General features: G+C 38.9%; 1 non-coding gene across 1 annotated transcript; it reads right to left on the reverse strand.

Annotated features, from left to right (window-relative positions):
* Positions 1-12,359: 12,359 nt before the first annotated feature.
* On the reverse strand, positions 12,360-12,466 carry LOC133813683 (small nucleolar RNA R71). Its single transcript, XR_009884688.1, has one exon. It is a non-coding gene; the product is annotated as a small nucleolar RNA R71 (small nucleolar RNA).
* Positions 12,467-13,545: the final 1,079 nt, after the last annotated feature.

Genomic DNA, 13,545 nt, shown 5'->3' on the forward strand with positions numbered 1-13,545 from the left:
CTCCAAGCTCTCTTTTCTAGCGGGAGAGTGGCTGTTAGGTAAGCCACTAGCCTCCAGGCTCTGTTTTCTAGCGAGAGAATGGCTGATAGGTAAGCCACTAGCCTTCAAGCTCTGTTTTGTAGCTAGAGAGTGGCTGTTAGGTAAGCCACCAGCCTCCAAGCTCTATTTTGTTCATCGACCCTCAGGGTCGGTCAGGCATTAATGCTCCTTGAGTCATTCAATGCTAGTAGTCGATTAGATCTAATCTCTGTTGGCTTGCGTGATTCACGCTAAGGCCGTTCTGACAAATAAGTCACAGCTTCACAACTGATACTAACACTTTTGTCGATCTGACTAATTAGTCAGTACCATACACAAGTAAGCAATGCTATCAATGTGTATCATATGCCAGTTATCCAAGAATAGGGCATTTAGCATGCTTACTAAACAGTTTCTTGCATAATCATGATCATGCACAAATTCAGAGACTCAAGCTCTGACCAATCTCATATTCATCGTTCATGGCATGCCCTAATCACATGTTTCTCGTGCATTACATGCCTCACACTTAATCATCCAGCATGCCTCAACAACAGTCATATGCAAATGGGCAAGATTGCCAAGCATTCATTATGCTATCAATATTTACATTTAAACATCCATCATGCATCATTAATAACCATGCATGTCATACTCAATGATCAACCAACATGCTTCAATGATAACCATGCATGTCACATATACACAGGGTGCAGTTTTCTTACCTTGGGTTCGAGCGAGAATTAATAAAAGAAACGACCTTTGAGAACGATTAGCTTTTAATCCTTTAGCGGTCACCTAGTCATAACCAAACATAAAACCTCATCAAAATGAGTAATTAAATACTTCCAAACCCAACCCAAGCCTCCGGAACATCAAATCCCACTCAACTAGGTAGTAGGATCGATCCTAGGCCCTTAGAGTTAAGTTTCCGTCACAAAAACACACTTTTGGGCAATTTTTCCCTTAAGGGCCGCGGCCCTACATGGACCATGCCGCGGCCTTCCCCCCTGACAGAGCCTTCACCACCTTCTTCAAGCTAGGGCCGCGGCGCCCAAGAACAAGGCCGCGGCCCAACTTCGCACCAGCCATTTTTCTTCATTTTTCCACTTTTAAAACCTTCCAAAAACCCATCTAAACATCTTCAAATCATCAAATCAATATTACCAAACTTCTCAATGGTCCAAAACCACCAAAACCTGAAGCTCAAACCAACCAAAAACTCAACAATTCACAAAGTCCAATCCTAAGCTTAAAAACTTAAGAAACTCAAAACTTAACTAAAAAAAACAGAGCACACCTTAAATTCATAACTGGAACTCACCTCAAACATGGTTTTGAATCCCCTTTAATGGCTGTGACAAGCTCCCTAGCTTCCCCCTTTGATCTCCAAGCTTAACTCCTCAAGGTGGCTCTCAAAATTCAAAGAAAAGGATGAAGGAAAGTTTGTACGGGAGAGAAAGGAAGAACGTATGAGGTTAGGCTCTGTTTTGCTCTATTTCTACAGCCTTCCAAACCCCCAAAAACTGATATAAATCCTTAAGGTCAAAAGACCATAATGCCCCTAGACCAATTTAAAAGCTTCTAAACACTCCCAAGGGTAAATTCGTCATTTCCAACCTATACCGTTAATTATAATTAACGCTCTCCAATTCCCGCTAATCTCAACATTCCCGAATACAAATAAATCATATCCCATTACCCTTTAATTCCCGGTAATGCTCTAATCATTAAATTCACCCCGAGACTCACCCCGAGCCCCGAACTTAAACCCGTTATGACTAGACCGAACACTTACATCTCATGATTGTCTCATGTCGATAGCTCGAACCAAACCACCCTATAATGTGGCTATATTAATTAATCTCAACCATGCACCCAAAATATACAATTACGCCCACAGTGGCCAAATTACCAAAATGCCCTTGCATTTAAAATATGAGCCCATATGCATGCATTCACCATCATATAATAATATAATTCACATAAACATACATATACTCATTAAATATCATAATAAATCAATTATGGCCCTCCCGGCCTCCTAATCAAGGTCCTAAACCTTATTAGGAAATTTGGGGCATTACAGCAGGTCGGCCCAAAATTGCATTGTATGCAGCTGGACAATCAATTACCATAAACTTAAGTAACTTGGAAATAGTTCGCGAGTCTTCTCCCAATGTCACCACCAATCTGATCGTTCTGATGGCTGCCGACCCTTCACCAGAAAATCCGTATAGAGTCATTGAGGTTGCCTTCAAATCAGTTACAGATAATCCCATTTTACCAGGGTGGACCGAAAAAGTAGATTCACAGAACTTCCGTTATCCACTAGTGTTCTTCGGACCGTCCGGATCATTATGTGGGAATTGGACGTGTCCAGCATCCTCTTCTATGAAAGTGATTGGTTGATTTTCCAATTGCTGTTGTTTTGATAATCGTTGCTCTGGGACGAACTCCACCTCATTATGGGACTTCAGTTCGTTAATGTACCTCTTCTGGGCCCCGCTGCTCGTGCCTGCCAAATGGGGTCCTCCTACAATAGTGGTTATATCTCCCCCTACTATCGAAGGAGGGTCTACCTGATTTTTTTGAGCTCCGTGTTGGCTTGTCGGAGCTTCCGGAACTGGTAGTGGGTTGTGCCCAGCGGGCTGACTCGGATTCACCCGATTTCGGGTGTACTAGGTCAAATGTCCTGCCCTAATGAGAGTTTCAATCTCATCCTTCAGCTTTTTGCAATCATCAGTGTTATGACCGATGTCGTTATGGAATCGACAGAATTTGGAGGGATCTCTCTTCGCCCATTGGTTCTTCAATGTCTCTGGTTTCTTCCACGGAAGGCGAGTAGAATTGGCCAGAAAAATATGCTCACATGTATCCGTTAGGTCAGTATACGTGGTGTAGATAGGTTTGAACTTCTCAGCGGGCTTGTTTTTCTTCGTTCCACTCTGATCGCCCTCACCATTTCCCTTCCTTTTGTTATTCCCCCCTTGGTTATTCTGGGTAACAGTTTGAGTCGTAGCTGCAACACCTATTACCGCCCCAACAGGTTGAACATGAGTCTGGCTGGTTCTCGCAACAGAAGCTTGTGCCTCCTCTAGGTTAATCCATTCTTGAGCTTGGGACAAGAATTCAGCTACACTCTTAAATCCTTTTCTTTGGAGTTCCTTCCATAGGTCGCCCCCAACAAGAATTCCTGTCCTCATTTCCATGCGTTTAGAGCTGTCATCAACATCCCTAGCTCGTGCAGCAACATTGGTGAATCTACTCAGATATGCCTTCAACGTCTCGCCAGGTTTCTGCTTTACATTGGCCAATGAATAAGTATCAACCCGAGCTGCCTGTGAATCTCGGAAGGCTTTTTTGAAATCAAAAGAAAACTTCTTCCATGAGCTTATGGAATGCCTCTTATATTGCTTAAACCATTGCCTAGACGGTCCAACCATAGTTGCAGGGAATAAAATACACCTTACATCGAGTCCAGCATTCTGAGCCATCATCATGGTGTTAAACATTCCGAGGTAATCTGACGGATCTCCATCTCCATCAAATTTTGACAAGTGTGGCATCTTGAAACCCACAGGATATGTTGCTACCGCAAAATTTGGAGCAAAAGGCTCGAGCTCCTCATAAGAATCACAATCGTCCTTTTCCTTTCTGTACAAGAATTTTTCCATTTACTCTTCCATCAGAGCTAATCTCTTGAGGGTTTGGTCCTTAGTCCTAGGTTACCAGGGGCTGTTCGACTGCTCCCATCCTATCGTATGCATTTGATAGGTTATTGTCTCTCCAAGCTCGAGCTTGGTCTTGTGGGGCATTCCTGTTATCATGTACTATGGATGGACCTCCTTCTAGTTGAGTATAGCTAATATCTTCATTCCGAGTTGGATTCCTTCTCTACAAATTCAAACGATTGTGCAAATCAAGTTACAGATCGTACCGAGGGCTCTGTGATGAACTCAACTGATTTCTTAGATCGCCCTTGGACCTACCGCTACGACGAATTTCAGTCCAGTAACTCCCGTTTGCGAAGCTAACATCTCATGGTTGGAGCTGAGGATCTAGATTTTCAACACGTGTTCATGGGATGTAAGTATTAGTAGATGGAGGGGGATTTCTCCTACTGTCTCCATAAGCTGGAATGTCCCGTTGAGGGCAAGGTGGTGTCGGATGTCTTATAGGTGATGGGGGATGCCTTATTGGTGAAGCTATTCTCGTTCCATCAGGGTGGATTAAATTAGATCGCCTCTGTTCTACTCCAATGTCTCTAGTTCTCTATGCTTGGTGATTTGATCGCAGCGTAGGAGGATTTGTTGGAGCGTTTTGTCTTTTTGAGCCTGTCCTAGCCCCTCCTCGTGGATTGTCACAGGAATTCCTGGGGACTTGAGAAGAAGGCACCGAACTTGGGGTTACAGTCCTAACTGACCGACTGACTTGCTGACGACCTCTATGATGGGTGCTGGGTCGAGCATTTGGTTGATCCCGCTCCACAGGTACAAAATTTGGAGTGGCGATTCTGACTGATCGACTGGGTTTGGAATGGTTATTCTTGTGGAACTTATGAGACCCACTTTGCCTCTTTCCGACATTAATGTCGGTTGCCAGAGGGGGTAACCGAGCCAAAACCTCCTCAGTCTGCCTGTTTGCCTTAGCGAGATGGCTCCTCAACTGCATGTTTTCCAACTCGATGACAGTTAGGTAGTCTAGATTTGGATTCAGTGGCAATAACGCTGAACTTCCAGTGTCGCCTTGTCCCGCCAGTTGTTTTCTAGGACATTGCTGAATCTCAGGGCCACGTTCGTCCGGAATAGTTGTATGATGGGCCTTCTGTTCACCAAGCTGTTCCATCTCATTATCATGCATTGAGCGAGTGAGCACCATGATGAGAATTGACTGGGATTTCGATGAAGCACTAATTTTCTCTCAATGAAAGCACCAAACTGTTGACGCTGTTTTTCGCCAACAGTGTATTAAGAAATAATAAAGGCAGATTAGTTCTTAATGGTAAACCGTAATGCATAATAATCAAAATTCACTCAAGAACACAGAGCTTTTACGTGGTTTGGTGGTTAAAATCTACATAGTTCACGAGTCAATATTATTGTTGTTTTTCTCTCTATTTTGGTAGAGTTTCGGTATTATAGAATTCTGCCTTTCCTATCCAATATTCCCAGTATTTATAGGGGAATTTCATGGACAGGATTGGGTAACCACGTGAGTCGATCACGCATTTACATAATATCTATATTTAATACAAATAATTCCCATTTATATGGGGATACGACTTAATAACAGAATAAATATGTTCCTGCTATCTCAGATAATAAATATGGCAACCTGGTCACAAATAAGCGTACAAGCAAATCTCGAATCTCTGGGGATCCTTTAGTATGCAGTATAAGTTATATCTGAATCACCCATACTACGTATTTTCATGGGCTTGCATTCTGACAGCTATCCGACCCTGAGCTAGTGCTTTGATGACATATTATTCATAGTTCGTGGTAAAGTCAGGATACGAACCTCAAGCCGTCCGTATAGATGATAATCAAATATTCTAGATAATTACTTTTTCACGTAACTATTTGCCAGTTGTACCCGAGTTGAATGAATGAACTCGTGCTAAGATTCACATAACCACTTGTGAATCCCAACTTTTAAGTCTTTCTTGTTGTACAATCAAACATGTACAGAGTATAACAAGTGTTAAAATTATAGAGATAATAAAGACGATAATGATCACTCATTATCTATTTAATCTTATCTAATATGATTATATTCCATTTCTAAAATACTAATTTTGCTTAGCATTCTAGTTGTATGTGAGTTGGGTTTGAATTCCAAGTTCACATGCAAATTACTTGAATTCCAAATTCAAGTTTAGACTTCCTTTTGATTAGATCAAACAAGTCTCTAAGTGACTTTACTTTGAATGTTGCATGAAAATTTCTAGAAACTTTCTTTGGATTTGATCAAAGTTAAACATATCTATAAATGTCAATCAATATTAACTTACTATTTATTATTTCTTTTAGCTTTGAACATTAATAGGTTCAACATACATCTATATGTATTAGCTAAACAATTATGTGACTTTTGAGCCTTTATTTAAGAAAGGTCTTTCGGTTAACTTTAATTAGCAGACTATATAAATAGGGAGAGAACCATTGAATGGTTGCAATAAAAGACTGTCTTTTATTTGCTTTATGTGTCTAGTTTATTACAAGTCAATGTAAAAAATAATTCACATATATGTTTCACTTATTTGTAGTTGGAATAAGATGTCTTATTAAATCTATGATTTGCGCAATAATTCATAATTATCATTTATACTCATTGATGAAATAGGTGGAACAAGTATATTTCAAAAATAACAACTCAATTTATTATTCAAAAGAAATATCAAACTTGTTCACTCTTCAAATAAAAGAATCTAAAATATAGTTCCTAGAAAGAGTTCTAGAACTACGTTAAAGAAAGAACTTATTAATTTCTTTCATAATGAAAATCAATTATTTAAAAATGACAAAAAATTTAAACTGTTTTAAAATAAACAAAATAAATTTCTAAACTAATATTTTCTTCATCCAATTGTCTTCATTATTTCTTCTTCGCTTGGGTTTCAATGCAATTACATTTTTTCTCAAAAGATTTCTGCATCCCTAAAGACAAGAACACATGAAAAATAATATTATTGGCATAGTTTTGAATCAAACATTAAAATGTTAAAGAAGAGCTTTTAAGTAAATGGAATTTACCCCGTATTTAAAAAATTGAGCATTTGTTATAGCATCACTCTTTATCATGGCCCACATCTCGTATGCAGTTTCTATAACCATATATCTTTCATTAATTTTGCCATGCATGGTCGATAACATGCATTGACGTGCCAGGTGATTCAATCTCATCCATTCACCATATTTTTCATGTTCATCAAAGTTGGTTGAAAAGCTTGGAAGGTAGATCATAGATCGCTCCATACAAGTTTTGTGCTCCTAGAGGTCCTCAGCACCTTGAGTATTCATCATGCTCGGTTCCTAGAGGTGCTCACAACCTTGAGAATTCCTCTTGCTTTGTTACTTAAGGTCATCAAAACCTGGAGTATTCATTTTTCTTGGTTCCTAGAGGTCCGCAGAACCTTGAGCATTCCTCTTGCTTGGTTTCTTGAGATCCTTAGAACATGGAGTATTCATTTTGCCGAGTTCCTTGAGGTCCTCAGAACCTTTGAGCATTCATCTTGTTTGGTTCCTTGAGGTCCTCAAAACCTTGAGCATTAGTCTTTGCTTAATCCTTTGAGGTCCTCGAAACCTGGAGCATTCATTTTTCTTTGTTCTTTGAGGTCCTCGAACCTTGAGCATTAGTCTTTTCTTAGTGCCGAGAGATTCTAAGAACCTAGAGCATTCATCTTTCTCGGTTCCTAGAGGAACTCGAAACTTTAAACATTCCTCTTTCTTGGTTCCTAGAGTTCCTTTGAACCTAGAGCATTCATTTTTCTTGGTTCCTAGAGTTCCTAAGAACCTCAATCATTGATCTTGCTAAGTTCCTAGAGGTCCCTGGAACCTTGAGCATTCCTCCTTCTTAATTTCTTTAGGTGCTCGGAACATAGAGCATTGATTTTATTTGTTTACTAGAGGTCCTCGGAACCTTGAACATTCATCTTGCTCAATTCCTTGAGGTCCTCGGAACCTTGAGAATTCCTCTTACATGGTTCCTTGAGGTCCTCCGAACATGGAGCATTCATTTTGCTTGGTTCCTAGAGGTCCTCGAAACCTTGAGCATTCATCTTGCTTGGTTCCTTGAGGCCATCAGAACTTTGATCATTCATCTTGTTTGGTTCCTAAAGGTCCTCGAAACTTGGAGCATTTATTTTTCTTTATTCTTAGAGGTCCTCGGAACATTTGAGTATTTGTCTTGCTTGGTTCCTTGAGGTCCTCAGAACTTGGAGCGTTCGATTGGCTTGGTTCCTCGAGCTCCTTGGAACCTTGAGCATTCATCATGCTTTGTTGCTTGAGGTCCTTGCAACCTGGAGAATTCATCTTGCTTGGTTTCTTGATGTCTTTGGAACTAGGAGCATTCATTATGGTTGGTTCCTTGAGGTCCTCGGAACCTTGAGCATTAATCTTTGCTTAGTTCCTAGAAGGCCTTGAAACCTTGAGCATTCATCTTCTTGCTTCATAGAGGTGCTTGGAACCTTTGAGAAATCATCTTAATTGTTTCCTCGAGGTCCTCGGAACTTGGAGCATTCATTTCACTTGGTTCCTTGTGGTCCTTGCAACCTTGAGCATTAATCTTTGCTTACTTCCTTGAGTTCCTCGGAACCAGTAGCATTAATTTTTCTTGGCTCCTTGAGGTCCTAGAAATCTTGAGCATTATCCTTTTTTTCATTCCTAGAGGTCATCGGAACTTTGCACATTCATCTTTCTTGGTTCCTAGTGGTCCTCGGAACCTTGAGCATTCCTCTTGCATAGTTCCTAGTGGTCTTCAGAACCTTGAGCATGAGTCTTTACTTAGTTCCTAGAGGTCCTCAGTACCTTGAGAATTCATTTTTCTTGGTTTCTAGAGTTCCTCATAACATTGAGAATTCATTTTTTTTTTCAATAGGTCCTCGATACCTTTAGCATTCCTCTTACTTGGTTCCTTGAGGTCCTAGGAACTTGGAGCATTAAATTTGCTTGGTTCCTAGAGGTCCTTGAATCCTTGAGAATTCATTTTGCTCGGTTCTGAGAGGTCCTTGAAACCTTGAGCATTCCTCTTGCTTGGTTCCTTGAGATCTTGGGAACCTGTTGCATTCATTTTTCTTGGTTCCTAGAAGTCCTCGAAACCTTGAGCTTTCTTATATCTTAGTTCACTAAGGTCCTCGGATCATGGAGCATCATTTTGTTGGGTTCCTTGAGGTCCTAGATGTTGGATTAGCTTATACAGGATCTTTATTTATTTTCATGTATATCTAATATTAAACAAATTAATACGAGATAGCCTAAAACATGTTTCTAAAATTGAATTCAAAGAGAAACAAAGAATAGAATACTTGCAGTATACGCAGCGGAATTAAGAGTCCTTCCTTCAGTTTCTCTAACTCTTGTATCCTTTCTGTTGCAGAGTATTATCAAGAAACTGAACCGATCTTCTATTTTCTTCACAATCTTCCAATGTATCCTTAGAACCATCTAGACTAGTGTGGACAATTCTCAACACATGAGATAGATATAGAGAGAAGAAGAGAAAATAACAAAGAAGCTTAGAAAATGACTTGTGTTTAGAGAGAATCTAAAACTATCAGAAAATCTGACTTGTGACTTATCAAACTTCTGTTTTGACTTCTCTCTAAGCACTCCTTTTATAGACTCAATTAGGCCATTTAATTTAATTAAAAAATCAATAGAATAATAGCCATTTTGAAGCCCTAGGTCGAAATTATCATGGGCTATAGGCCCGTAAAATTTCCTATTTGATTATAAGCCCATTGGACTTAAAATCAAGGCCTGTATTATTTTCTATTGATTTAATTAATTAAATAATTATTTAAATCCTTTATCAAATTAATTATTTATAATTTGAACCTTGATTTAAATTTATTTATTAATTTAGATACCAATTTATCTTAATTAATAAATCTGCCATAAATTCTCTTTTCTTCTCAAAATTACACAACTCTGTGAAACTATCCAAAATTGACCTGGTCAACTTTGATAATTCTAATTGATAATTAAATCAATTAATTGAGACTATCTAGATGATTTTATCCAAGGTACAATGGGGACCATGGGCCTATGAAATCAAGCTCCAATAAGTTATCATAAATCTAACAAATAAATTTACTACTTATTAATTCCTTGTGACTCCACTATAGACTTGGAATTGCACTCTTGAATTCATAGAACGCTCTATAACAAATATAGATACGCTATTAATTATCCATTGTTACAACCATAATTATCACTCAACCCTCTATAGACGGTCTACAATGAGATAGGACTAAAATACCGTTTTACCCCTCATTGTATTTTATCCTTAAAACACTTAGTTCTTTGTAAATGATATTTCAGTAAACTAATTTAATTACTGAAATGAGATCTCTATCATTTATCACCTTTAACCAAACTAAAAGGAAACCATCGTTTCACTTCTTCATCAGAAGCTATAGATGTTCATATCTATGATTAACACTCCCACTCAATTATACTACCGAGTTCCCAAGATGTAAGTATGGGCTAGTCCGTAGGGTAAGCTGGTAACGAACAAGTCAAAGAACTCGAATAATACAATCAGTTAGAATACTAACCACTCAGAATTGAGATTGAATTGACCTATGGTCAACTATATGATATGACTAGAATAGATAATAACGGTATGTTTACTTATCTTATCAATTGTCAATATCGGTCCTGTCCGATGTAACAAATACATCTGATCTTATCTACTTTGCTAATGTTCTGGAAAGAACATAACACTGTAATGTGTAAGTAGATCATATCGTAGATTGGCAAGTCAGTGTAAATCCAGTGCACTGACTAATCTTAGGACTAACTTATTTTGAACATATAATCATATTTATATTCCACTGTGATTACGTCACTATAAGTAAGATTAGCTATATACTCGGGATTTAATAGAAGTTTATATTAAACAAATAATCATGAAAATAAAACATGTGAGCAAAGTGATTGACCAAGTCAAAAAATGATTTCTATTCTTTTATTGATAATAAAATGAGATTACAAAGAATTTGGGTTTTAAATAGGGCATAAAACCCCAACACTAGAAACCTTAGCATTGATCTTGCTTGGTTCCTAGAGTTCCTCAGAACCTTGAGAATTCATCTTGCTTGGTTTGTAGAGGTCCTCAGACCATTGAGCATTCCTTTTTTCTTGGTTCCCAGAGGTCCTCGAAACCTGAAGGATTCATGTTGTTTGGTTCCTCAAGGTCCTTGGAACCTTGAGCAATCATTTTTCTAGGTTCCTAGAGGTCCTCGAAACCATGAGTCTTCATCTTTCTTGATTCCTTGAGGTCCTCGGACACTGTAGCATTCCTTTCGCTTGGTTCCTAGAGGTTATCGGAACCATGAGCATTCATCTTGCTCGGTTCCTTGAAGTCCTCGAAACCTTTAGAATTCCTCATGCTTGGTTCCTTGACGTCCTCAGAACGTGGAACATTCATTTTTCCCGGTTCATATTGGTCCTCAGAACCTTTAGCATTCTTCCTGCTCGGTTTCCTAGAGGTCATCGAAACCTTGAGCAATCATTTTACTGATAAACGAGTTTTAGACTCGTTTATCTATGTGTTTTTTTTAGATAAAGTATTAAGTATTAGTCTTAACCTGAATATTTAACACTTTTGCATGTCTTTCATCTTAATGAGAAGAATTATTTTTGTGATTGCATTAATGAATAATAAAGTTGATAGTAGGGGAGATTAGAATCCCTAATTTCTCATATATATATTTGAATCAAGTTTACTGCAAGATTATTGTTCTTCATTTAATTTTGTTATTTATTATTTTTAGTTTTAAAAATTCCAATTTTGATTACAAAATAGAAAATAAAATAGGCTATTGGTACTTGATAATCAGTCTCTGTGGGAACGATATCGGTCTTTTCGAAATAAACTACAAAAGCGATTACGTATACTTGCGTAGCTTTAAATTTTTGCAACAAGTTTTTGGTGCCGTTGCTGGGGACTAAAAAATTATCAATATAAGATAGCTAGTTTTGTTTCTAATTTGGTTGGTTCTCTTTAAATAATTTTTAACTTGTTTGGCTGCGGTTGTTCTCTAACTCAAGTACTTTCCTTATATGTGCAGTAGAAGGGGAGCTGACAGTCTAGTTCCAATTAATCTTTTGATCGAGAAAGAGTGCAAGCGAAACTGAAGAAACAAGAGGGCTGAAAGTTCCACTGTTGTTACAGCTGATATTAATAAGACCAGTGTGGAAAACATGAACGGGGGAGCACCACAAGATCAGAATCCTGCTGGTTAAAGACCTCTACGAGAATATGTGCTCCCTATTATCACAGGGGTACACTCATGCATCCATCCACCAACAGTAGAGGCAAATTTTTTTGAGATCAAGCCTGCTTTCTTGCAGATGGTCCAAACTGCAATTCAATTTGGTGGCCTCCCCACTGAAGATCCCAATATGCACATAGGAAATTTCCTGGAGTTGTGTGCCACCTTCAAGATGAATGGGTTGAGTGATGATGCCATTAGATTATGCTTGTTACCATTCTCACTATGGGAGTGAGCAAAAATTTGGATGAATTCACTTGAGGCCAATACTATCACCACTTGGGATGCTCTAGCTCAGAAGTTCTTAGCAAAGTTCTTTCCACCTGCCAAGGCTGCTAAACTGAGAGGGGAGATCAATAACTTCTCTCAACTTGAGGGAGAATCTTTGTATGATGCTTGGGAGAGGTTCAAGGACTTGATCAAAAAAAGTCCTCGCAGCGGTATTGAGAAGTGGATGTTGGTCCACAACTTCTACAATGGTTTGTGCAGTACCACCTGCAAAATCATTGATGTAGCAGCGGGAGGAGCATTTATGAGCAAAAGTTCTAATGAAGCTAATGAAATATTATAGGAAATGACCACTAATAATTACCAATGGCCAAGTGAACAATCAAGCAATAATAAAAAGGTTGCAGGGCTTCATGAACTAGATGCAATCACAGCCTTAACTGCTCAAGTTGCGTCTCTAACTAAGCAGTTGCAACAAAATACCATGTCTGCCCAGATTGTGCAAGCCCAAGTAATGTGTGAATTATGTGGGGGGCCTCATCCTTTTGACCAGTGCCAAGCTGTTTTAGATCCCAACAATGTGCCATTAGATCAAGCTCAAGTCCAGGCAGTGGGTAACTTTTAGAGGCCCTACAACAACCCCTACTCCAACTAATTTAATCTGGGGTGGAGAAACCATCCTAACTTTTCCTGGAGAAATAATCAAGGCCAACAACAACCATTTCAACCACAGTATCAGCAACTTATGACTCAAGCTCCACCATAAGCATCAACCTCTCAGCAACCTAGGCCACCAGCTCCTACAGAATAGCCTAGTGAATTGCAGGCTGCCCTATTGACTTTCACCAGCACTCAAACTCAGTTTATGACTGAGACTAGATCCTCCATCAGAAATTTGGAGATGCAAGTGGGGCAACTGGCCAATATGTTGAATACTAGGCTTCAAGGGAATTTTCCTAGAAATACTATACTAAATCCTAAGGAGCAGTGTCAAGCTATCATATTGAGGAGTGGGAAAGAAATTGAGTGTCCTTCTCTAAAGGAGACTCAAGAAAAGAAGACAGAAGAAGAGGGGAGTTGTGAAATAGTTGAGCCCCAAGTGGAGGAAAAGGTTACTGAAGGCCTTGCAACCAAATGCCGAGTTATGTAAAATTTATGATAGATATTTTATCGAAGAAATTGAGGTTGGAAGACTTTGAGACAGTGACTCTTACTGAAGAGTGCAGTGCAATTCTCCAAAGGAAGCTTCCACAAAAGCTTCAAGATCCAGGGTGTTTTACTATCCCTTGTAATAT

Source organism: Humulus lupulus, chromosome 1 (genome assembly GCF_963169125.1).
Source record: "Humulus lupulus chromosome 1, drHumLupu1.1, whole genome shotgun sequence".
NCBI lineage: Eukaryota > Viridiplantae > Streptophyta > Magnoliopsida > Rosales > Cannabaceae > Humulus > Humulus lupulus.